This window comes from Moschus berezovskii, chromosome 15 (genome assembly GCF_049115385.1).
Source record: "Moschus berezovskii isolate FMDL1 chromosome 15, NW_MosBer_1.0, whole genome shotgun sequence".
NCBI lineage: Eukaryota > Metazoa > Chordata > Mammalia > Artiodactyla > Moschidae > Moschus > Moschus berezovskii.
In genome coordinates, this window is record NC_142474.1 from 34,647,812 (window position 1) to 34,674,903 (window position 27,092).

The following is a 27,092-nucleotide window of genomic DNA, read 5'->3' on the forward strand; positions in this document are numbered from 1 at the left end:
ACAAAAACTGAAATTTTTAGCATGTTACAGAGAATATGCATTTTGAAAACTATGCAAATATTAAAAAAGGTACTTTTGTAGAGTTAAAGAGATTAAGTGGTCTCCTAGAAATTTGACAGTGAGACCATACTCCTTGTGCCATTGCAGAACTGAGTAATTTGCTGAAGTGTAAAAAGATGTCTACCTACATTGAGATGCTTGAGTCCTATGTTGTGTCATCTGCCTCCTCTAACTTTCATTTTCAGTAAAAGAAAAAATAGAAAGTTTCAAAATTCAAATCCCACAGCTCTAACATGAAATAAAAATCCATGAAGTCATCTTTTAGCATGTCAGAATGGGAGAGAACTAGGATGGGGAAATAAGCCTGCTGCCACTTACATTTATTCCACAGAATTTCACTAAGTAGAGATCTGATTGGATGGGCAATTTCCAGACCTGAATAAGGAAAACCAGAGAGTCTTCATTAACTTTCCAAAATGAAATAATACCTACTGAAATATATAAAAATGTACACCATATTCAATTTCGGGTATTGTGGATATTGTATGCATTTTAATCTGAAATAAATGTATAAAGCCTTCCCCTTTTACCTATTTCATATATGTTGTGCTTTCCTTTACTATTGTTTCCTCTTATATCTTGCACCTGTGGACCTCTTATTAAATACTTTTCTTAATTAAATACTTAATTACTTACTTAATAAGTAATTTCATTACTTTGACTCTTTTTCTCTCCCTCTGAGGATTTTATGGTCTTACACCATAATGTCTATTACTTTGGAGGTGCTGGACAAGTACTTGTTTGATTGATTGGTTGTTGATCATTTTAATCCACTCTCTTGTCACCCTCCTCTTTATCCTTCTGGCATTTTTTATGAGAGGGAAGTGACAGACATTTGAATCAGTAAGCAGTCAAGTCACAGAGAAAGATAAACTATAGCTGGAGGATACTCATGTCATTGACGCTCCTGGGCAGGAAGGAACAAGGGCAGATAACTCAACTTGGGAAAGTTAAAGAAATAAGACATTCTTTCTTAAAAATAATTAAAGCTCAAGTAATAATAGTCATTAGACACTATGGAAATATGTTTTGACTCAATGAAATCATTTCAGTAATATAGTTCAGAAATGTTACACTTTTCCTAGATCCTTGAGAACAGTGAGCAAAAACCAGACCTGATGTTAACTCTCAAACCTTTTTCCCTCTCTATAGTTTAATAAGAAGGTTGCAAACTCAGCCACAATATCAGCTATTGATGCTAATAACCAAGTGCTGCTGTGAAATAAAACTGATCCAGGAATGGGTTTTGTTTCATAATCATTCAAATTCTGACTTTTGTATTTTTAGGCATAGTTGACTTCAGGAAATAAAAAACACTATAAGCTGAATATTAAAACATAAAGGGTAAAACTGAGATAAAATATTAAATTATACCACAAAAATTTAAAGAAAAAGTATATTCATTTTATATATACAATATATACCTGAAAGCTGATAACTACACTAAAAGACAATTTAAAATACAATATTTATTTGTTCTACTGTATTTCAGGTCCTCCCTGGTTGCTCAGTTGGTAAAGAATCCACCTTCTGTGCTCAGTTGGTAAAGAATCCACTTTCTGTGCAGGTTTGATCCCTGGGTAGGGAAGATCCCTTGAAGAAGCAAATAGCAACCCACTCTAGTAGTCTTGACTGGGAAATCCCATGGACAGAGGAGCCTGGTGAGTTACAGTCCGTATTTCATAGTTTTCCAACAGACTATTTCATTCCATCCTAATCATAGTCCATTTCTATATTGGAACTAAGACTTGGGGAAGGTCTGGTCAGGGACAAACCCTAGTTCACAGGCTAGAGAGAAATAAGTGTGCACCTGGCATCTTAACCTGAGTTCAGCCACTTCCAGTCTATAGATTAAAATTAGTCATGGTGGACTTGAAAAGACTGCATGGAAATTGGCAAACTCTATACATCAGAGCCTATTTTTGTCTTAATTGGTTGTAGAACTTTAACTATCACACTACTCTATAGATGTCATAGCTGGTAATTGAGAAATAAAGCTAATGTTTCTGCTTTTAATCCTGAGTATTTATACAATCTCTCAACTACTCAGGTTTATTTTTAAATTTAGAGTTGTGGTTTTTTTTTAACAAAATGAAAGCATCATCATTAAATGGCACCAAATTATTGCCCAGATCAAAAATAGAGGTAAGTATAGTCATCATTATACTATACTTGATGATGATGATGATGAAAAAGAAGAGGCAGAGGCACCAGGGACCAAATTGCCAACATCCACTGGATCATGGAGAAAGCAAGAGAGTTCCAGAAAAACATCTATTTCTGCTTCATTGACTATGCCAAAGCCTTTGACTGTGTGGATCACAATAAACTATGGAAAATTCTGAAAGAGATGGGAATACCAGACCACCTGACCTGCCTCTTGAGAAACCTGTATGCAGGTCAGGAAGCAACAGTCAGAACTGTACATGGAACAGACTGGTTCCAAATAGGAAAAGGAGTACGTCAAGGCTGTATATTGTCACCTTGCTTATTTAACTTATATGCAAAGTACATCATGAGGAACGCTGGGCTGGAAGAAGCACAAGCTAGAATCAAGATTGCTGGGAGAAATATCAATAACCTCAGATATGCAGATGACACCACCCTTATGGCAGAAAGTGAAGAGGAACTCAAAAGCCTCTTGATGAAAGTGAAAGAGAGTGAAAAGTTTGGCTTGAAGTTCAACATTCAGAAAACGAAGATCATGGCATCTGGTCCCATCACTTCATGGGAAATAGATGGAAAAACAGTGGAAACAGTGTCAGACTTTATTTTTTTGGGCTCCAAAATCACTGCAGATGCTGATTGCAGCCAGGAAATTAAAAGACGCTTACTCCTTGGAAGGAAAGTTATGACCAACCTTGATAGTATATTGAAAAGCAGAGACATTACTTTGCAAACCAAGGTCCATCTAGTCAAGGCTATGGTTTTTCCCGTGGTCATGTATGGATGTGAGAGATGGACTGTGAAGAAAGCTGATTGCCGAAGGATTGATGCTTTTGAACTGTGGTGTTGGAGAAGACTCTTGAGAGTCCCTTGTACTGCAAGGAGATCCAACCAGTCCATTCTAAAGGAGGTCAGTCCTGGGTGTTCATTGGAAGGACTGATGCTAAAGCTGAAACTCCAATACTTTGGCCACCTCATGCGATGAGTTGACTCACTGGAAAAGACTCTGATGCTGGGAAAGGTTGGGGGCGGGAGGAGACGGGGACGACAGAGAATGAGATGGCTGGATAGCATCACTGACTCTGTGGATATGAGTTTGAGTGAACTCCGGGAGTTGGTGATGGACATGGAGGCCTGGCGTGCTGTGATTCATGGGGTCGCAGAGAGTCAGGCACGACTGAGCGACTGAACTGAACTGAACTGAACTGAATAGTCATCATTAAAAATGTCTACAAACAACAAATTCTGGAGGGGTTGTGAAGAAAAGAGAACCTTCCAACATTGTTGTTTGGAATGTAAATTTGTGCAACAACTATTGAAAACAGTAAGGAGGTCCCTCAAAAAACTAAAAAATAGAGATTGCCAGGAGATATATCAATAACCTCAGATATGCAGAACACCACTCTGTTGGCAGAAAGCAAAGAAAGACTAAAGAGCCTCTTGATGAAAGTGAAAGAGGAGAGTGAAAAAGTTGGCTTAAAGCTCCACATTCAGAAAACTAAGATCATGGCATCTGATCCCATCACTTTATGGCAAATAGGTGGGGATACAGTGGGAACAGTGGCAGAATTTATTTTGGGGGGCTCCAAAATCACTGCAGATGGTGACTGAAGCCATGAAATTAAAAAGACGCTCCCTCCTTGGAAGAAAAGTTATGACCAACCTAGATAGCATATTAAAAAGCAAAGACATTACTTTGCCAACAAAGGTCCGTCTAGTCAAGGCTATGGCTTTTCCAGTAGTCATGTATGGATGTGAGAGTTCGGCTATAAAGAAACCTGAGCGCCAAAGAATTGACGCTTTTGAACTGTGGTGTTGGAGAAGACTCTTGAGAGTCCCTTAGACTGCAAGAAGTTCCAACCAGTCCATCCTAAAGGAGATCAGTCCTGGGTGTTCATTGGAAGGACTAATGTTGAAGCTGAAACTCCAATACTTTGGCTACCTGATGTGAAGAATGGACTCATTTGAAAAGTCCCTGATGCTGGGAAAGATTGAAGGCAGGAAGATAAGGGGATGACAGAGGATGAGATGGTTGGATGACATCACCGATTCAATGGACATGAGTTTGGGTAAACTCCGGAAGTTGGTGATGGACACGGAGGCCTGGTGTACTGAAGTCCATGGGGTCACAAAGAGTGGAACACAACTGAGTGACTGAACTGAACTGATATGATCTAGCAATCCCACTCCTCAGCATGTAATCCGGATAAAACTATAATTCAAAAAGGTATGTGTGCCTCTATGTTTACAGCAGCAGTATTTATAATAACTAAGAGAAGGGAACAACCTAAGTGCCCACTGACAGATGAATGAATAAAGGCGATGTGGGAGAAGAAAATGGCAACCCACTCCAATGTTCTTGCCTGGAGAATCCCAGGGACGGGGGAGCCTGGTGGGCTTCCGTCTGTGGGGTCACATAGAGTCGGACACGACTGAAGTGACTTAGCAGTAGCAGGGATACATACACAGTGGAATGCTACTCAGCCATTAAAAAGAATGAAATAATGCCATTTGAAGCAGCATGTATGGACCAGGAGATTATCGTACTAGGTAAAGTAAGTCAGGAAGAGAAAAACAAACTGCTAATATAGAATAAATACACAACAAGGTCCTACTGTATAGTGCAGGGAACTGTGCTCATATCCTGTGATAAACCATAATGAAAAATAATATTAAAAAAGAATGTATATGTATATAACTAAATCAATTTGCTATGCAGCAGAAATAAACACAACATTGTAAATACATTCTTCTTCAATAAAAACAAGAGAAGTATACACCCCAATGAATATAGACTAAACCCTAAAAAGGTATAATAACTATAATTATATCCACTTTGAAGCTGATAAACTTAAAGCAACTTAATTGGAGAAACCCAGAACCTGAATATAGGTAAAACTATTTAAAGTGAAGGGTAAAATCAAACACAATGAAGTTTAGAAAGTAAGAGAGATTAAAAGGAATATTTTTTTTTTCCAGCAGAAAGATCAAGTGGCTGCTGCTGCTGCTGCTGCTAAGTCACTTCAGTTGTGTCCGACTCTGTGTGACCCCATAGACGGAAGCCCACCAGACTCCCCCATCCCTGGGATTCTCCAGGCAAGAACACTGGAGTGGGTTGCCATTTCCTTCTCCAAAGCATGAAAGTGAAAAGTGAAAGTGAAGGCGCTCAGTCGTGTCCGACCCATAGCGACCCCACTGACTGCAGCCTACCAGGCTCCTCCATCCATGGGATTTTCTTGGCAAGAGTACTGGAGTGGCTTGCCATTGCCTTCTCCTGATCAAGTGGCTATAGAAGAAAAAAAGTTGAATCCAGGACAATGTGAAAGCACTGACTGTACAAAATTAGAAAAATGAAGAAAAATGTTACAAAGATACTTATACCCATCCGTTCCGTTCCGTCGCTCAGTCGTGTCCGACTCTCTGCGACCCCGTGGACTGTAGCCTACCAGGCTTCTCCGTCCATGGGATTCTCCAGGCAAGAATACTGGAGTGGGTTACCATTTCCTTCTCCAGGGGATCTTCCCAACGCAGGGATCGAACCTGGGTCTCCCGCATTGGAGGCAGACGCTTTAACCTCTGAGCCACCAGGGAAGCCTATAGGAGAGGGAAAAGTTTGGCTTGAAGCTCAACATTCAGAAAACGAAGGTCATTGCATCTGGTTCCATCACTTCATGGGAAATAGATGGGGAAACAGCGTCAGACTTTATTTTTGGGGCTCCAAAATCACTGCAGATGCTGATTGCAGCCATGAAATTAAAAGATGATTACTCCTTTGAAGGAAAGTTATGACCAACCTAGACAGCATATTAAAAAGCAGAGACATTACTTTGTCAACAAAGGTTCATCTACTCAAGGCTATGGTTTTTCAGTAGTGATGTATGGATGTGAGAGTTGGACTATAAAGAAAGCTGAGCTCTGAAGAATTGATGCTTTTGAACTATGGTGTTGGAGAAGACTCTTGAGAGTCCCTTGGACTGCAAGGAGATCCAACCAGTATATTCTAGAGGAGATCAATCCTGGGTGTTCATTGGAAGGACTGATGCTAAAGTTGAAACTCCAGTACTTTGGCCACCTCATGCGAAGAGTTGACTCACTGGAAGAGTCTGATGCTGGGAGGGATTGGGGTTGGGAGGAGACGGGGACGACAGAGAATGAGATGGCTGGATGGCATCACCGACTCGATGGACATGAGTTTGAGTGGACTCCGGGAGTTGGTGATGGACATGGAGGCCTGGCGTGCTGTGATTCATGGGGTCGCAAAGTGTCGGACACGACTGAGCGACTGAACTGACTGATAGCCATAGATCTGAAGATATCTGGAAATAATTAACTTTGCTGGTATCATCCCTAGTGAACACCAATAAGATATCCAGAATGAACTTGTCCACAAGCAGCAACTGCCCCTTCCATTCAGTAATAAGTAGGAGAACATTGAGAGAAATCTGCAAATACATTTGGAAGGATTTATAAATAATTTGGGCTTCTATTTCTCTTGTTACTTGATTACCCTCACTTAAGCAAAAAATGATCTTCAATACAAAAATCTGTAGAGCAGAGCAGAAACAATTCTTGTCTTTCAGGAATTGTTATAAGGTTTACCTAGATATAAAATATTCTAGTGGATAATAGATTCAAAATTCATTATGTCCAGGTGCTACAGCTTAAATATTAAATTCTAGTAAACAGACAAAAAGTGATCAAAAGGTTATGACAGTAACCGTGCTATATCTTCAGCCTTCTTTTTTTTATTTTCTTATGTTTTATGTACTTATAACAGTAGCAATTTTAATTAAAAATTCAGGCTAACATCCTAGTTACAGCAAATGTGAGGAAAGGGCCAATAGTGAATTGCTAGTAGATGTGACTCAATATGAATTATGGTTTTAAAATCTCTAGTGAACCAAGAGTCGAACTTGTGTATATGTGTGTGTGAATGTGTATGTAAACAACTTTGCTAAAGGGCACTGAACAACAGTACAAGAAGACAAAAAAAAAAAAAAAATGTCCAGAGCAAATTTTTGAGGCCAAGTCTCTGGGAAAAGAACCAGGAAGGAAGCCTTGGATTGACTACAACAGACTTTTTCCCCTTCAAGTAAAGGGCTGAGAACATGAAGAGTAAGATCAAAGAGTAAACATTGGGAAACACAGCCTCTATCCCAGATTCTTGGCACCTGCCCCTTCCTATCTCACCAGGCACAAGCTGAACCAGCCAACGGTATCAAGTCCAAAGTCAATTACTGACAGAACTGTACATGGGGCAAAAAGATGGTAAAATGAATGAGTGATCATTTTCAATGGGCTCCTAAGAGATACAACAGCCAGTGTAACAGACATCCTGAAATGCAAAGTCAAGTGGGCCTTAGGAAGCATCACTAAGAACAAAGCTAATGGAGTGATAGAATTCCAGTTGAGCTATTTCAAATCCTAAAAAATGATGCTGTGAAAGTGCTGCACTCAATATGCCAGCAAATTTGGAAAACTCATAGTGGCCACAGGACTGGAAAAGGTCAGTTTTCATTCCAATCCCCAATAAAAACAATGCCAAAGAATGCTTAAACTACTGCACAATTGCACTCATCTCACACACTAGTAAAGTAATACTCAAAATTCTCCAAGCCAGGCTTCAACAGTGTGTGAACCGTAAACTTACAGATGTTCAAGCTGGCTTTAGAAAAGGCAGAGGAACCAGCAATCAAAATGCCAACATCCGTTGGATTATCGAAAAGGCAAGAGAGTTCCAGACAAATATCTACTTCTGCTTTATTGACTATGCCAAAGCTTTTGACTGTGTGGATCACAACAAACTGTGGAAAATTCTGAAAGAGATGGGAATTCCAGACCACCTGACCTGCCTCCTGAGAAATCTGTATGCAGGTCAGGAGGCAAGAGTCAGAACTGGATATGGAACCACAGACTGGTTCCAACTAAGGAAAAGAGTACATCAAAGCTGTATATTGTCACCCTGCTTATTTAACTTATACGCAAAGTACCTCATGAGAAACGTTGGGCTGGAAGAAGCACAAGCTGGAATCAAAATTGCTGGGAGAAATATCAATAACCTTACATATGCAGATGTCACCACCCTCATGGCAAACATTGAAGAACTAAAGAGCTTCTTGATGAAAGTGAAAGAAGAGAGTGAAAAAGTTGGCTTAAAGCTCAACATTCAGAAAACTAAGATCAAGACATCTGGTCCCATCACTTCATGAGAAATAGATGGGGAAACGGTGGAAATAGGGGCACATTTTATTTTGGGGGGCTCCAAAATCACTGCGGATGGTGACTGCAGCCATGAAATTAAAAGATTTTTGCTCCTTGGAAGAAAAGTTATGACCAACCTAGACAGCATATTAAAAAGCAGAGACATTACTTTGTCAACAAAGGTCCATCTACTCAAGGCTATGGTTTTTCAGTAGTGATGTATGGATGTGAGAGTTGGACTATAAAGAAAGCTGAGCTCTGAAGAATTGATGCTTTTGAACTATGGTGTTGGAGAAGACTCTTGAGAGTCCCTTGGACAGCAAGGAATTCCATCCAGTCCATCCTAAAGGAAATCAGTCCTGAATATTAATTGGAAGGACTGATGCTGAAGCTGAAACTCCAGTAGTTAGGCCACCTGATGCAAAGCACAGACTTATTTGAAAAGACCCTGATGCTGGGAAAGATTGAAGGTGGGAGAAGGGGACAACAGAGGGTGAGATGGTTGGATGGCATCACCAACTCAATGGACATGAGTTTGAGTAAACTCCGGGAGTTGCTGATGGACAGGGAGGCCTGGCATGCTGCAGTCCATGGGGTCACAAAGAGTGGACACAATTAAGCAACTGAACTGAACTGAATTCAAATTACTCACTTCCTGTGCCTTTTTTCCCCCTTGGTCCTCAAAGGAATTGCCGATGAGTATTTTAACACTGATCTACACTTTTAAGGGATGAGATTAGAGGATGGTCAACTTATAAAGACCCTGGGAATGGCTAGATGTGAAGCTATCAGAAATATGGCTAGAACCGTCTAGTTGACCTCAGAGAGTACAAGATGCTTCTGAAAAATAACCAGCTGACCTCTAGTTACACTTTTCAAAGCAGGTGTGGGCCTCATAACTGCTTTTCAAGTGTCAGAAAAGACCCAAGACATTCAAAATAGGAGTCATATCTGCTGAATTCCCAAATAAAATGTTCTGTCCTTCCAAAAGTAAAGGCATGTAAAGTTTATCCTTAGAACTGGCAGTTCATTGCTCCAAACCCTCAATTCAGCTTACACTTCTGTGCTATATATTCTAGGACTGTTCATCCATTTACCTAAGAGCAATTAAATAGGACTCAAATGAATCAGTTTAAGATGCTGTGAAAGATTGGGGGCTGGAGGAGAAGGGGATGACAGAGAGTTAGATGGCTGGATGGCATCACCGACTCGATGGACATGAGTTTGAGTGAACTCTGGGAGTTGGTGATGGACAGGGAGGCCTGGCGTGCTGTGATTCATGGGGTCGCAAAGAGTTGGACACGACTGAGCCACTGAAATGAACTGAACTGAACTGAAGACCAAAACAAAACATTCTAAAATATATCTCACTGCCTTTCTTCTCATGTCAGGAACTAAGTGATGCAGAAATAAGAAAATATGAAAAGGAGGTCATATTTTGAGGTAAACTCCAGCATTATGTGAGGCAAGTGATCAGATCACAGAGAAACAGGTCAGCACCAGCAGGTGGATCTGGTTAGAAAACTAGAAGAGTTCACAGTCTCAGAAGACCTAAAATATTAGTATATTATGAGGGAGATGGGATAGTGCAGAGTGAGCTGAGCACTTCAAAATCTTTATTCAGAGTGATTTCCCACCATTTAATCCTATGAGAAAAGTCCTCTTATCTAAATGGACTTCTGTTTGTAAGCCCTCAGTGGTTTGTGAGGATTTGGGTCTTGAAATGTAATGTGATCACAGTGTTTGACCAATGAGCAGCAGGAGTTGGTAGAAAAATTACAGAATGTTGAAAATCAAGAAAGACCAGGATAGAAAATGATTAGCTTATGTTATTATGATGTCAACATTACTTGCTTTCACCTTTTTCTTTCTTGTGTTTGTGAAGAAAATCTATAAGCAAGGTACACTGGAGGGAAAAGTGCCTTAACTCCAGAGGTAGAAAGCTGGAGGTTAGAAGTATAAACAGGAATAATTGACTGTTGCAGAATAATTTTTATAATACCACTTCATTTTCTAATTTTATGATAAGATACACTTTACATAATATAGAAGTTGCAGTAAAATACGAAGAAGAAAAGAAAAAGTCCTCTTTTTACCAAAACCAGTATCAGCCAGCCACCTTTTCCCCAATTTTTAGTGTTTAACTGTTCACGTCATATTTATTCTATACTCTGACACTCAATATGCTATTTTATTACTTGAATTTTAACTCAGAAAATTCAGCAAAAATCTGTATTTTTAAATATCTTTACATAACATTCCAGAAGGTGAACTTTTAATTCTGCCTATTATTTTGTCAAATTATTGTAATTAATTTATCAAAACATTCCCCTATTATACTTAAATCTTTAAGTAACACTTTACTGGGGCAAACTCATGAGTAGAAAATCTTTTAAACTTTTAATACTATTGCCAAATTGTACGGCTTAATGATAATGTAGGTTTTCATTTTGAAGTGTCCTCACTGGCACTGGACATATTTTTTTTAATCTCAACTAATTTGATTATTATTTTTTTAAATTTAAATTTATTATATTTTTAATTTTCAATGAAAATATTTCAATTAAGTATTAATAGGGACTTCTCTGGTGGCCTAGTAGTTAAGATTCCATGGTCCCAATGCAGGAGGCCCCGGGGTTGATCCCTGGCCGAGAAACTAGATCCCACATGCTACAACTAAGAGCTGGAATAGTCAATTGAAAAAAAGTTAAATTCTGCCATGAAGCTTCTTAATTTTGATACATATCAAAGTATTCTTTAAAATATGTCATCAAAATTAAGTACCAATTTTTAAGAGATTTTATTAATGAATTGCTTTATTTGTGGCTCAGATGGTCATGAATCCACCTGGACTGAAGGAAACCCAGGTTTGATCCCAGGGTTGGGAAGATCCCCAGAGAAGGGAATGACTACCCACTCCAGTATTCTTGCCTGGAAAATTCCATGAACAGAGGAGACTGGAGGGCCATCATCCATGGGGCTGTAAAGAAACAGACATGACTTAGCAACTAACAATTTCACTTCTAACTTTTAGTGGTTATACAACCAGCAACCATTATTTAAGGGACTGTATTTTTCCATAGGGGCTTTCCTTTTCTATCACTTTATACTGTCACTGAAGGCATTCTTAGCTAGTTCCATGGTAAACTGAGAGAATAAGCATCCAAAACTCTTGAGAATCCACAAGCTATAGTTTTTTTAATCACCTACACATTTCATTAAACCTCACACTTCAGTTCAGTTCAGTCGCTCGGTCGTGTCCAACTCTTTGCGACCCCATGAATCACAGCACACCAGGCCTCCCTGTCCATCACCAATTCCCGGAGTTCACTCAAACTCATGTCCATTGAGTCGGTGATGCCATCCAGCCATCTCATTCTCTGTCGTCCCCATCTCCTCCCACCCCCAATCCCTCCCAGCATCAGACTCCTTTCCAGTGAATCAACTCGTCTCATGAGGTGGCCAAAGTATTGGAGTCTCAGCTTTAGCATCAGTCCTTCCAATGAGCACCCAGGGTTGATCTCCTTTAGAATGGACTGGTTGGATCTCCTTACAGTCCAAGGGACTCTCAAGAGTCTTCTCCAGCACCACAGTTCAAAAGCATCAATTCTTCGGCGATCAGCTTTAACCTCACAGGCTCACTACAAATACCTACATAGATGTTTGACTCTGTCAGTCTGAAGCAAGTAGGAGTTGGCCTGACATTTCCACTAAATTGACTAAAATAATTGGATCAATAGGCACTTTCCCCTTCTTTATCTTTTCCTTTTGTTTTTCCTCCTAAACATGCCTCCTGATTTTAATTAAATTCTCCATTCATATGGGGTTAGTTTCAATTCCTGACAAAATCCTGCAAGGAATGATGACTAAAATCCTATCCAGAATCCTGATAGTGTACATGTGTACATGCTAAGTAGTTTCAGACTTGCCTGACACTTTGTGACCTATGGACTGCAGCCCACCAGGCTCCTCTATCCATGGGATTTTTCCAGCAAGAATAGTGAAGTGGGTTGCCAAGCCTTCCTCCAGGGGATCTTCCTGATCCAGGGATCGAACACACATCTCCTGTGGTTCCTGTATTGCAAGCAGATTCTTTAATGCTGAGCCCCTGGTAAGCCCAACAGAGTGCGTATATATATCTGAAAGGGTAAAAATTATGCCTAGACCATTGTGCAACAAGTAATGTTGAGAATCAAATGTTGACAATTTGATTGAAATTAACAAATAAGATTAATTTGTCATTTGTCAGCTTATATCACAGCGTCCGCACAAATAAATCTTCACTGACTTATAAATTATTCATTTTAAAATTATGATACAAGTATTTCAAAATATATCTATAATATTGTCATTGGTTATTGAAAGGTGTTTAATAATAAATATTTTATCTTTAAAAACAAATATTTAGCATTATTAATATATTATACTCACATTGCCTTTGTTGATACTCATGCATAGTATGTGGACAAATTTTCCATTAGCTAAAATAATTATTAATTTAAAATATATGCTCCCAATTTTTCTAGATAATAGAGAGTTTCTACAAAATGTCTTGACCATGAAATGTGCCAGTATGTAGTCTATTTTCATATGGTGCACTTAACTGAAATTTCCAGAAAAAAAAATGACAAAGAAAAAAAAAAAAAACTAAAAAATTGTCATCTGGTACAATCCTCAGATATTTGAACAAAAACAAAAGTGTCTTGCTAATAAAGATGAAATAATACAAATGTTTGACTAATTAACCCATCTTACATACATTAATAAAAATATTAAACATATTATTATAATACATCTGAAGATAATTGTCTGATTTATGATTGATCCATTAAGTGCCTGCCCTGTGCATATCAAAATCTTTGGGAGTAATAGCTCTTACTATGGACAAATACAGAACAATACCAAAGCTCACACGCTATATATTGCATGTATATTGCTAAACTATATTGCATGAATATTGCTGTATATTGATAAACTATACTATATTGCCCACTTTTGGAAGAATCAGACTCTGAATGGGGACTATAAGTAAATTATGTTTGATTATTGTGAATAATTATTGTAATACAATAATAATTACAGTAGATACAGTATTTAGATACAATATATACATACAATATAGATATGATTATTATAATAATTAGCAATAGAATAATAATAAAATAATAATTGTTTTGTTCAAAAATAATAATAATAAAAAGCATTATTATCACCTGACTCCTCTGTCTTCATTCACCCACCTGAACATTCCTTCCTTATGTGTTCATTACCTTAGTGTTTTTACAATCTACAGATGAGATTTGCAGTTTTTTGCTCAGCCAGAATATGTTCTTCATTTTCTTGGAAACAGGACTCCATCTTTTCTCTAAGAAGCCCTCTCCATTGTTCTAACTCACAGCCTTCAACCCAAGAATAGATGCCCTTGGGCATCATAGGGCTGAGTTGTTTTTCAGTCCTTCTCAGAAAACCCTGATAGAAACAGTGACTCTACCTTGATTTCTTTTCTCTCTTATCCCTACAGAGAATTCATATGATGATCAGTTTATGTCTGTTCTCCTCTAGAATGCCTCCCAAAATCAGTTTCCCTCCTTGCATGGTTCTCACCACTTACCATGATGTAGGCTTTATTGTTGTTGTTCAGTTACTAAGTTGTGTCCAGTTCTTTGTTACCCCATGGACAGCAGCACAGCCAGGATTCCCTGTCTTTTACTACCTCCCAGAGTCTGTTCAACTCATGTCCATTGAGTTGATGATGCCATCCAACCATCTTTTCCTCCATTGCCCACTTCTCCTCCTGCCCTCAATCTTTCCCAGCATTAGGGTCTTTTCCGAAGAGTCGGCTCTTTGCATCAGGGGGCCAAAGTGTTGGAGTTTCAGCTTCAGGATTGATTTCCTTTAAGATGGACTGGTTTGATCTTGCAATCCAAGGGACTATCAAGAGTCTTCTCTAGCATCACAGTTCAGTTCAGTTCAGTTCAGTTCAGTTCAGTCGCTCAGTTGTGTCCGACTCTCTGCGACCCCATGAATCACAGCACGCCAGGCCTCCCTATCCAACACCAACTCCCGGAGTTCACTCAAACTCATGTCCACAGAGTCGGTGATGCCATCCAGCCATCTCATTCTCTGTCGTCCCCTTCTCCTCCCGCCCCCAACCTTTCCCAGCATCAGACTCTTTTCCAGTGAGTCAACTCATCGCATGAGGTGGCCAAAGTATTGCAGTTTCAGCTTTAGCATCAGTCCTTCCAATGAACACCCAGGATTGATCTCCTCTAGAATGGACTGGTTGGATCTCCTTGCAGTCCAAGGGACTCTCAAGAGTCTTCTCCAACACCACAGTTCAAAAGCATCAATTCTTCGGTGATCAGCTTTCTTCACAGTCCAACTCTCACATCCATACATGACCACGGAAAAAACCATAGCCTTGACTAGACGGACCTACGTTGGCAAAGCAATGTCTGTCTCTGCTTTTCAATATACTATCAAGGTTGGTCATAACTTTCCTTCCAAGGAGTAAGCGTCTTAGTTAGAAATCATCAATTCTTCGGTGCTCAGCCTTCTTTATGATCCAACTCTCACATCCATACATGATTACTGGAAAAACCATAGCTTAGACCATATGGACTTTTGTTGGCAAAGTGATGTCTCTGCGTTTTAATACGCTGTCTAGGATTGTCATACCTTTTCTTCCAAGGAGCAAGCATCTTTTTCCCCAAGACTATTGTGATCACTTTCCAATATGGTTCACTGCTCTCTAATTCAAATGCTGCTAATAATGGTGTCAACCTAAACCTTCATGTAGGAGCAAATCACTTTCCTTCTCTACATTTATTTGTGAATCCCAACTGTAAAAAATAAACAAAGAACAACAACAAAACAAACAGAATGTTTAGTCTAATATTTAAAACCCTACTTTTACCTCTTTTATCTTCTTTCCAGATTTTTCTCTCACTGACTCTGTTTATGCTGCTCACTATTGTCAGGTCATATTATGCCATTCCATATCCCTATGGAACTGTACATCTTGTCACTTTGGCCAGGAAATAAATTCACTCTTGTTTTCCACCTGCCTAACCTCGACATCATGACACAGTTCAAAAATAGCTTTTTAGCACACTGTGAGGACTTTTCTAATTGTGCCAGCTAAGATGATTAAATTATGACTCATCTCCTGAATACTTTACACCACAATGATAATAAGTACCATATTATGATGTGTTACTTTTCCACTCAGTAATTTATAAATTCCTTAAAAGCAGAGCCTAGACCTTACACATGGTTTCCACTGTTCAGTAAAGAGAACTGTTTTATGCAAAACTTTAATTAGCACAATTATCATTACCTGAATTTTGCATAGAGGAATGCACTGTTAAAAAAACAAATACAAAGACCCACACAAAAAGACTAACAATGTCCCATAAAAACACTGATGCATATCCCTGAGGTTTGATAAGGTGGTTGAGAAAATGGCTATGTTTCAAGAATGTAGGATGAAAATGACTGTGTTTGGACTATTTCCACACCACACTTAAAAGTATGGAAGTGCTCAGTCCATTCTAAAGGAGATCAGTCCTGGATGTTCATTGGAGGGACTGATGCTAAAGCTGAAACTGCAATACTTTGGCCACCTCATGCAACGAGTTGACTCACTGGAAAAGACTCTGATGCTGGGAAAGGTTGGGGGCGGGAGGAGAAGGGGACGACCGAGAATGAGATGGCTGGATGGCATCACCGACTCTGTGGACATGAGTTTGAGTGAACTCCGGGAGTTGGTGTTGGACAGGGAGGCCTGGCGTGCTGTGATTCATGGGGTCACGGAGAGTCGGACACGACTGAGTGACTGAACTGAACTGAACTGAACTGAATTGTCCCAATATTTCGTATAGACAGAGAATTCAGGAATCATATGAAACCTGAAACAATGAACCAAGCCATCCATATAGTGCTCTAGTAATAGTGATTATGAGAATACTATTTTTAAAGAAGAATATTCACATTCCATTTCTTTCTCATTTCTCCATTTCTTTCTGTTAGCGTTTCCATTGCTAACATTTTCACATGGCTGTTTCTTTGCAAGCCCTTGAGAAGCTGTTACTTTACCTGTAATAAAAGAAGTCTTTGCTCTGTTTTGAATACATACATAATGAGCCTGTGATTTACCCTGTGCCTGAAAAGAATGAGAGTATTGGGCTGCCAGAAGAAACCAGAGCAGCCCCTCTAGAAAACTGATGAGAATCAGCAGAAAAGGGATCACATATTTAACCACTCTTTGTGGTCTGTGACTCAACTGGACTATCTGAACTTAACCTTAATGGGTTTTGTGGGTCAAAACAGCTCCTTCAAACCACAAACAGATCTGGGGTTCAGCAACTGACCAGCACCAAATCACCCTACAAAACCACCAATCCAGAACTGACAAGTCAAAGATGTGTTTGAACCAATCAGTTTCTGTTCCTTGTGAAATCCTAAGCCTTGTAAGTCACACCTTTGCCTTGGCTGGGGACATGGTATTCTCAAGGAATATTTCCCTGTGCTTGTACCCATTTGCAAGCCAATTTACAATTCTCTTTTACTTTTCTTCTGACACTCTGATAGGTTATCCTACAGAATCTCACCCCTGTATCTTGGCAAAATTTTCCCTGCTCTGTCCAGCAGTAAACTCAGTTTAAAATTCCAGTCTTTATTTTGCTTTTATTACCTGATCATTGTCCAAAAATGTCACAACTATTTCAATTGAGGCTGACATACCAGGCAAAAGCTCTTAATTTTAGGGACAACTCAAAGCTGTGATACAGATGTTCAGTGTAGCTACTTGGGTTGTGCAAGGCATGCATGCATCCTTGGGTAGCAAAAGGAAGCATTTCATAGTCAATGGTTGAAATTTTTGTAGCAGTCACATTTCAAATAAGGCTGAAATTTGCAACAACCTCCCCAGCACCAATGCCTCTATTTACTCTAGTATGCATCCTTTTATTCATTTAACCAGTTAGAACCAGACAACTGGTTCAACAAGGCAGTAAATGATATTCTTTCTGGCATTCAGTGACACTTGGAGAGATAATCCTTTGGAAATATTGCAGCATCACCTTAATTTTGCTTTAATTAAACTCTTATGATTGTAACCTATCAAAACTGTGCCATACTGTTTACAAATCTTTGTTCAAAGAATACTTTGGTTCATATTTATGAATATATAGAGTCACACTTTTACCATGTACATATGATATATAAGGAATGACAAAATCATGATATTCCAGACATCTGAGTCATAGGTTTAATGTCTACATTTAAAAAGTGGCAAGTTTGAAGAATAAAATTACAGCTCTACCAGCCTTGCATTGTCTTTATAGACTCAAATTACTAGCATTTCTAATACAATAGTTATTATAGGACTATGAGATCATGGAGTATGAAGCATTCACACTGGGCCAATGGAAAGGTGTTAATTAACATAACCTTACACTTTATTATTACTATTAACATTATTAATAATGAATGATATGAAATACATCTAACACACAACTCTAGGATCTGACATTTTCCTGTTACATATATTGCTATACAACATATATTTCCATAGCAATTTTAGCTGTAAAATTTTAATTTTGTTGTATTTTTTCATATAGTAGATATAGATTGGTAACAAAAATAGCAAAAGTCTTCCTACCTAACAAAATTTGAATTAGTTATGCATTTTATTAGTCACTCCAAAAGTCTCTTGTTTCTGTTTCTCAATCAATTTCAAACCTTATTTCTACAACTTTTGAAACTTTTGAAATATCAATAACCTCAGATATGCAGATGATATCACTCTGATGGCAGAAAGTGAAGAACTAAAGAGTCTCTTGATGAAAGTGTAAGAGGAGAGTGAAAAAGCTGGCTTAAAATCAATATTCAGAAAACTAAGTTCATGGCATCTGGTTCCATCACTATGTGGCAAATAGATGGGGAAACAATGGAAACAGTGAGAGACTATTTTGGGGGGCTCCAAAATCACTGAAGATGGTGACTGCAGCCATGAAATTAAAAGATGCTTGCTTCTTGGAAGAAAAGCTATGATCAACCTAGACAGCATATTAAAAATCAGAGACATTACTTTGCCAACAAAGGTCCATCTAGTCGAGCCATGGTTTTTCTAGTACTCATGTATGGATGTGAGAGTTAGACTATAAAGAAAGCTGAGCAACAAAGAATTGATGCTTTTGAATTGTGGTGTTAAAGAATACTTTTGAGAGTCCCTTGGACTGCAAGGAGCTCCAATCAGTCAATTCTAAAGAAAATCAGTCCTGAATATTCATTGGAAGGGCTGATGCTGAAGCTGAAATTCCAATACTTTGGCCACCTGATGTGAAGACCTGACTCATTTGAAAAGACCCTGATGCTGGGAAAGATTGATGGCAGGAGGAGAAGGGGATGACAGAGGATGAGATGGTTAGATGACATCACTGACTCAATGGATATGAGATTGAGTAAGCTCTGGGAGTTGGTGATGGACAGGGTAGCCTTGCATGCTGCAGTCCATGGGGTCACAAAGAGTCGAACATGACTGAGTGACTGAACTGAACTGAACAGCATATTTATCTTTATTTTATGAAGGAAAACATTCAATGTTGGATAATAAGTATAGGAATAGAATTATTTTCAAATATTATAATCTATAAACTGCAAAATTTCCTTGGCTACAGATGAAAATTAAATAAACACAACTTTTGGAACAAAAAAGAATATAAAGAGATACCATCTGTGAAGGACAACAGCATGAGGAGTAGAAATTTTATTACACATTATAACTATAAGAATTTTGTGCAATTTGGTTTATAGTACATGTAGAAACATAGAAAATCAAAATAAAAACCAATATATGAGTGGAGTCAAGATGGCAGTGAGAGAAGACATGGACTCTGTGTCTTCCCACACTGAGGATACTCACCAGACACTGGTGGGAGACCTCTGGCAGATTGGCTGATGGCAGGAGACCCAGGGGTGACTAGGGGTTGATATTTTTTATTCTTTGAATTGTTCTCCTTTCTCTCTCTTTTTTTCTTCTTCTGCACCCCACATTGTGTGGGATCCAGTTCATGGGCCAGAGAGATAAGACCTTAGTCAAGAGCACTGAGTCCAAACTGCTGGAGTAACAGAGAACATCAGACACCAAAGAATTTTAACCAGAGTGAGGTATCCCACAGGTCCACATCTCAACACCAAGCTCCGACTCTACCCAACTGCCCAGATACTCTATTGCTGGAAACCTCAGGCCAAACAACTAGCAAGACAGGAACATAGTACCACTTATCAAAAAAAAAAAAAAAGAAAGAAAGAAATGACAAAAGAATATGCTACAGACAAAGGAGCAAGGTAAAAAACTGCAAGACCAACTAAATGAAGAGGAAATAGGCTACCTATCTGAAAAAAAATTTAGAATGATGGGAATAAAGAAGTTTCAAAATATCAAAAATAGAATGGAAAAATGTGAAAAATATTTAACAGATTTAACAAAGACCTAGAAGAAATAAAAAATAAACAAACAGTGATGAACACAATCACTGAAATTAAAAGTGCTCTAAAAGGAATTGGTGCAGAATAACAGAGTCAAAAAAATGATTAAGTGAGCTGGAAGATAAAATGATAGACATAACTGCTGAGGCACAGAATAAGGAAAAAAGAATGAAAAGAATTGAGGACAATCTCAGAGACATCTGGGACAATGTTAAATGCACCAACATTTGAATTATAGAATCTCAGAAGAAGAAGAGAAAAAGAAAGTGTATGAGAAAATATTTGAGGAGATTATAGTTGAAAACCTCCTTTACAAGGGAAAGGAAATAGCTATACAAGTTCAGGAAGCTGAGTCCCGTACAGGATCAAATCAAAGTGAAACTCATCAAGATACATATTAATCAAACTAACAAAAATTAAACACAAAGAAAAAATATTAAAATCAGCAAGGGAAAAGCAAAAAAAATAAAATACAAAGAAATCTACATAAGTTAAACAGCTGATTTTTCAACAGAAACTCTGAAGGCCGGAAGGTAGTGGCAGTATATAACAAAAATGATGAAAGAGAAAAATCTACAACCTAGATTACCCTACTCATCTAGGATCTCATTTAGATGTGATGGTGAAATCAAAACCTTTATAGACAAACAAAAGCTAAGAGAATTCTGTACCATGGAACTTCTAACGGAAGTTCTCTGGTAGGAAACACAAGTGAAGTAAAAGACTCACAAAACAAATCCTAAATAATTAATAAAACGGCAAGAAGAACATAGATATAAATAACTACCTTAAATGTAAATGGATCAAATGACCCAACCAAAAGACAGAGACTGAATGAACGGGTACAGAAATAAGATATGTGTATATGTTGCTGACAAGCGACCACTTCAGACCTAGGAACGCTTACAAACTGAAAGTCAAGGGATGGGAAAAGATATTCCATGCAAATGAAAATAAAAATAAAGCAGAAGTAACAATACTTATACTTATCGACAAAATGTATTTTAAAATAAAAACTGGTACAAGAATAAAGAAGGACTCTACAAAATTATCAAGGGATCAATCCAAGAAGATATAACAATTATAAATATTTGTACTCCCAACATAGGAGCACCTCAATACATAAGACAAATGCTAACAAGCATAAAAAGGGAAATTGACAGTAACACAGTAATAGTAGAGGACTTTAACACCCCACTGATATCAATGGACAGATTTCCAGACAGAAAATTGAAAACACAAACCTTAAATCTCACGTTGGACTAAATGGACCTAATTGATATCTTCAGGACATTCCATCGAAATGCAGAAAAATGCACTTTCTTCTCAAGTACACACAAAACAGTCTCCAGGATAGGCCACATCTTGTGGCACAAATCAAGAATGGTACATTTAGGAAAATTGAAATGGTATCAAGCATATTTTCTGGCCACAGCAGTATGAGACTAGATACCAACTACACACACACACAAAAAAAAAAAAAAAACTAAAAAACACAAACACATGGAGGCTAAACAACATGTCTCTAAATAACCAACAGATCACTGAAGACATCAAGAAGGGGATCAAAAAATATCTAGAAAAAAATGAAAATGAAAACACAACAACCCAAAACCTATGGGATGCAGCAAAAGCAGTCCTAAGAGGGATGTTTATATCAATATAAGCACATCACTTCATGGGAAATAGATGGGGAAACAGTGGAAACAGCGTCAGACTTTATTTTTTGGGGCTCCAAAATCACTGCAGATGCTGATTGCAGCCAGGAAATTAAAAGACGCTTACTCCTTGGAAGGAAAGTTATGACCAACCTAGATAGCCTATTAAAAAGCAGAGACATTCCTTTGCCAACCAAGGTGCATCTAGTCAAGGCTATGGTTTTTCCCGTGGTCATGGATGGATGTGAGAGTTGGACTGTGAAGAAAGCTGATCGCCGAAGAATTGATGCTTTTGAACTGTGGTGTTGGAGAAGACTCTTGAGAGTCCCTTGTACTGCAAGGAGATCCAACCAGTCCATTCTAGAGGAGATCAATCCTGTTCATTGGAAGGACTGATGCTAAAGCTCAAACTCCAATACTTTGGCCACCTCATGCGATGAGTTGACTCACTGGAAAAGACTCTGATGCTGTGAGGGATTGTGGGCGGGAGGAGACGGGGATGACAGAGAATGAAATGGATGGATGGCATCACCAACTCGATGGACATGAGTTTGAGTGAACTCCGGGAGTTGGTGATGGACAGGGAGGCCTGGCATGCTGTGATTCATGGGGTCGCAAAGAGTCAGACACGACTGAGTGACTGAACTGAACTGAATTGAAGCCTACCTCAAGCAATGAGAAAAAATATTATATAAACAACCTAACCTTACACCTAGAGCAACTAGAAAAAGAAGAACAAGAACAACAGCATAAAACAAAGTTCACAGAAGGAAAAAAATCATAAAGATCAGAGAAGAAATAAATGAAAAATAAATGAAGGAAACAATAGCAAAGATCAATAAAACAAAAAGCTGGTTCTTTGAGAAGATAAACAAAATTGACAAAGTACTATCCAGACTTGTCAAGAAGGAAGAAGATTTGAATCAATAAAATAAGAAATAGAAAGGAAGAAGTTACAACAGGCAATGCAGACATACAAAGGATCATAAGAGATTATTATGAGCAAATATATGCCAATTAAATGGACAACCTGGAAGAAATGGACAAGTTCTTGGAGAAGTATAACCTCCCAAAACTGAACCAGGAAGAAATAAGAAGCATGAACAGACCAAACACAAGAACCAAAATCGAATCTGTGATCAAAAATCTTCCAACAAACAAAAGCCCAGGGCCAGATGACCTCATAGACAAATTCTGCCCAAAGTTTAGTGAAGAGTTAACACCTGTACTACTCAAACACTTCCAGAAAATTTAAGAGGAGGGAAAACTCCCTAACTCATTCTATGGGGCCACTATTACTCCATTACCAAAACCAGAAAAAGATGACACACACAAAAAGAAAATTACATGCCAATATCACTGAGGAACATAAATGTAAAAATCTTCAACAAAATTCTAGCAAACAGAATCCCACAACCCAGGATTATACACTATGATCATGTGATATTTATCCCAGGGGTGCAAGGATTCTTCAATATATGCAAATCAAGCAATGTGACACACCACATCAACAAGCTGACAGGCAAAAATCATACAATCACTCAAAAGAGTTGCAAAAATTCCAACAAAATTCAATACCCATTTATGATAAAAAAATAAAAACTCTAGGAAGTATGCATAAAAGGAACCTATCTCAATATAATAAAGACCATTTATGATAAACCTACAGCAAACATATTCTCAACAGTGAAAACCTGAAAGCATTTCCTCTAGGTTCAGGAACAAGATAGGGATGTCCACTCGTGCCACTATTATTCAACATAGTTTGGAAAGTTCTAGCCATGGCAATCAGAGAAGAAAATAAAAGAAATCCAAATCAGAAAAGAAGCAAAACTCTCACTGTTAGTAGATGACATAGTAACATATATCTAGAAAACCAAAAGATTCCACCAAAAAATTATTCAAACTAACTAATTAATATAGTAAAATAGTAGGATATAAAATTAATGCACAGAAATCTCTTACATTCCTATATACTAACAATGAAAAATCAGAAAGAGAAGTCAAGGAAACAAACTTATTCATCATTGCAATAAAAAGAATAATATACTTTGGAATAAACCTACCCAAAGAGACAAAAGGGCTGTATGCATAAAACTATAAGACACTGATTATAGAGATCAAAAATGACACAAACAAATGGAGAGATATACCATGTCCTTGGATTGGAAGAATCATTATTGTGAAAATGACAGTAGTATGCATAACCTACAGATTCAATGCAATCTCTATCAAACTACCAATGGTATTTTTCATAGAACAAGCAATTTCATAATTTGTATGAAAACATAAAAGACCCTGAATGGCCAAAGCAATCTTGAGGAAGAAAAATGGAACTAGAGGGGTCAACCTTCCTGACTTCAGACTATAGTACAAAGCCTACAGTCATCAAGACGGTGTGGAACTGGCAGAGAAACAGAAATACAGACCAGTGGGACAAGATAGAAAGCCCAGAGATATGCCCATGCATATGTGGGACCTTATCTTTGACAAAAGAGGTAAGAATATACAATGGAGAAAAGACAGCCTCTTCAGTATGTGGTGCTGGGAAAACTGGAGAGTTACATATAAAAGAATGAAAGAACACTTTTAACAGCATACACAAAAATAAACTCAAAATGGATTAAAGATTTAAATGTAAGGCCAGAAACTTAAAGCTCTTGGAGGAAATGTAGGCAGTAAACTCTGACCTCTGACATACAGCAAGATCTTCTTCGACCCACCTCTTAGAGTAGTGAAAACACATTCTGTTCTCTAACCATCTCCCTCTGTCAGCATCAATGTGTCCAGACAGACATGTCTTGTACAGTAAATGAGGTTTTTCAAATCAAAACTAAGAAGAGGTATCACCTCACAACAGTTAGAATGGCCATCATCAAAAAATCTACAAACAATAAATGCTGGAGAGTATGTGGAGGAAGGGGAATCCTCTTGTATTGGTGGTGGGAATGTAAACTGATACAGCCAATATGGAGAACAGTATGGGATTCCTTAAACAACTAGGAATAAAGCTACCATGTTGTTTTTGTTTGGTTGTCCAGTCATGTCTGACACTGCAACCCCATGGACTGTAGCATGCCAGGTCTCCTTGTCCTTCATCATCTCCTGGAGTTTGCTCAAGTTCATGTTTGTTGCATCAGTGATGCCTTCCAGCCATCTAATCCTCTGATGCCCTCTTCTCCTTCTGCCCTCAATCTTTCCCAGCATCAGGTACTTTTCCAATGAGTCAGCTGTTCCCATCAGATGATCAAAATACTGGAGCTTCAGCATCAGTCCATCCAGTGAATATTCAGGTCTGATCTCCCTTGAGACTGATTGACTGGTTTGATCACCTTGCTCTCCAAAGGACCCTCAGGAGTCTTCTCCAACACACAGTTGGAAGGTATCAATTCTTTGGTATTCTGCCTTCATTGTGGTACAGCTCTCACAGCCATATGTGACCACTGAGAAGACCATAGCTTTGACTATATGGATCTTTGCCAGCAGAGTAATCTCTCTGCTTTTCAACATGCTATCTAGATTTGTCATTCTGTTCCTGCCAAGAAAGCAATTGTCTTCTGATTTCATGGCTGCAATCACCATCCTCAGTGATTTTGGAGCCCAAGAAGAGGAAGTCTGTCATTGCTTCCACTTTTTCCTCTTCCGTATGCATGAAGTAATGGGACCAGATGCCATGATCTTAGTTTTTTGTTAATATTTAGTCTTAAGCCGGCTCTTTCACTCTCCTCCTTCACCCTCATCAAGAGGCTCTTAAGTTCCTCTCTGCTTTCTCCCATTAGAGTGGTACCATCTGCATATCTGAAGCTGTTGATGTTTCTCCTGTCCAACTTGATTCTGGCTTCTAACTCATCAAGCCCAGCATTTCTCATGATATGTTATAGGTTAAACAAACAGGGTGACAGCAGATAGCATTGTTCTACTTTCTCGATCTTGAACCAAACGATTGTTCCATACAGGGTTCTATCTGTTGTTTCTTGACCCTCAGGCAGATTTCTCAGAAGACAGGTAAGATGGTCTGATTTTCCCATCTCTCTGAGAGCTTTCCACAATTTGTCATGACAGGGAGGCCTGGCATGCTGATTCATGGGGTCGCAGAGTCAGACACGACTGAGTGACTGAACTAACTGAACTGATACAGTCAAAGTAGTTGATGAAACAGAGATAGATGTTTTCCTGAAATTCTCTTGCTTTTTCTATAATCCAGAGAATGTTGGTAATTTAATCTCTGTTTCTTCTTCCTCTTCTAAACCCAGCTTGGACCTCTGGAAGTTCTTGGTTTGTATAATGCTGAAGCCTAACATGCAAGATTTTAAGCATGACCTTACTAGCAAGATGAGTGCAATTGTCCAATGCACATTCCTTGGTACTACCCTACTTAGGAATTGGGATGAGGATTGACCTTTTCCAGTCCTGTGACCACTGCTGGGTCTTCCAGATTTGCTGACATACTGAATGCAAAACTTTGATGGCATCTTCCTATAGGTTTTTGAGTAGTTCTACTGGAATTCCATCACATCCACTAGCTTTATTAAGAGCAGTGCTTCCTAAGGCCCACTTGACTTCACTCTCCAGAATGTCTGGCTCTTGGTGACTAGTCATACCATCATAGTAACCTGGTTCATTAAGATCTTTTTTATACAGTTCTTCCATGTATTCACTCCATTTCTTCTTGATCTCTTTGGCATCTACTAGTTCTCTACCATTTTTGTCCTTAATTGTGTCCCATCTTTGGGCCAAACGCTCCCTTGATGCTTGTAGTTTTCCTGAAGAGATCTCTAGTCTTTCCACTTTTGCTATTTTCTTCTGTTATTAAACACTGTTCATTGAAGAATGCCTTCTTGTCTCTTCTAGCTATTTTTTGAAACTCTATGTTTAATTGGATGTAACTTTCCCTCTCAAAACTACCATATGACCCAGCAATCCCAGTACTGGGCATATACCCTGAGGAAACCATAACTGAAAAAAACACATGTACCCCAATGTTCATTGCAGCACTCTTTGCAATAAATAGAACATGGAAGCAGCCTAGATGTCCACTGACGTAGAATGGATAAAGAAGTGTGGTAGATATCTACAATGGAATATTACTCAGCCATAAAAAGAATGCGTTTGAGTCTGTTCTGAGATGGATGAACCTAGAGCCTATTATATGGAGTGAAGTAAGTCAGAAAGAGAAAAGAAAAGAAAGTAACACATGAATATGGAATCTAGAAAGATAGTACTGATGAACCCATATGCAGGAGAGCAATGGAAACACAGACATAATGAATACACTTGTGGACACAGTGGGGGAAGGAGCTGCTGCTGCTGCTGCTGCTGCTGAGTCACCTCAGTCGTGTCCGACTCTGTGTGACCCCATAGACGAAGCCCACCAGGCTCCCCCGTCCCTGGGATTCTCCAGGCAAGAACACCGGAGTGGGCTGCCATTTCCTTCTCCAATGTGTGAAAGTGAAAAGTGAAAGTGAAGTCGCTCAGTTGTGTCCGACCCTTAGCAACCCCACGGACTGCAGCCTA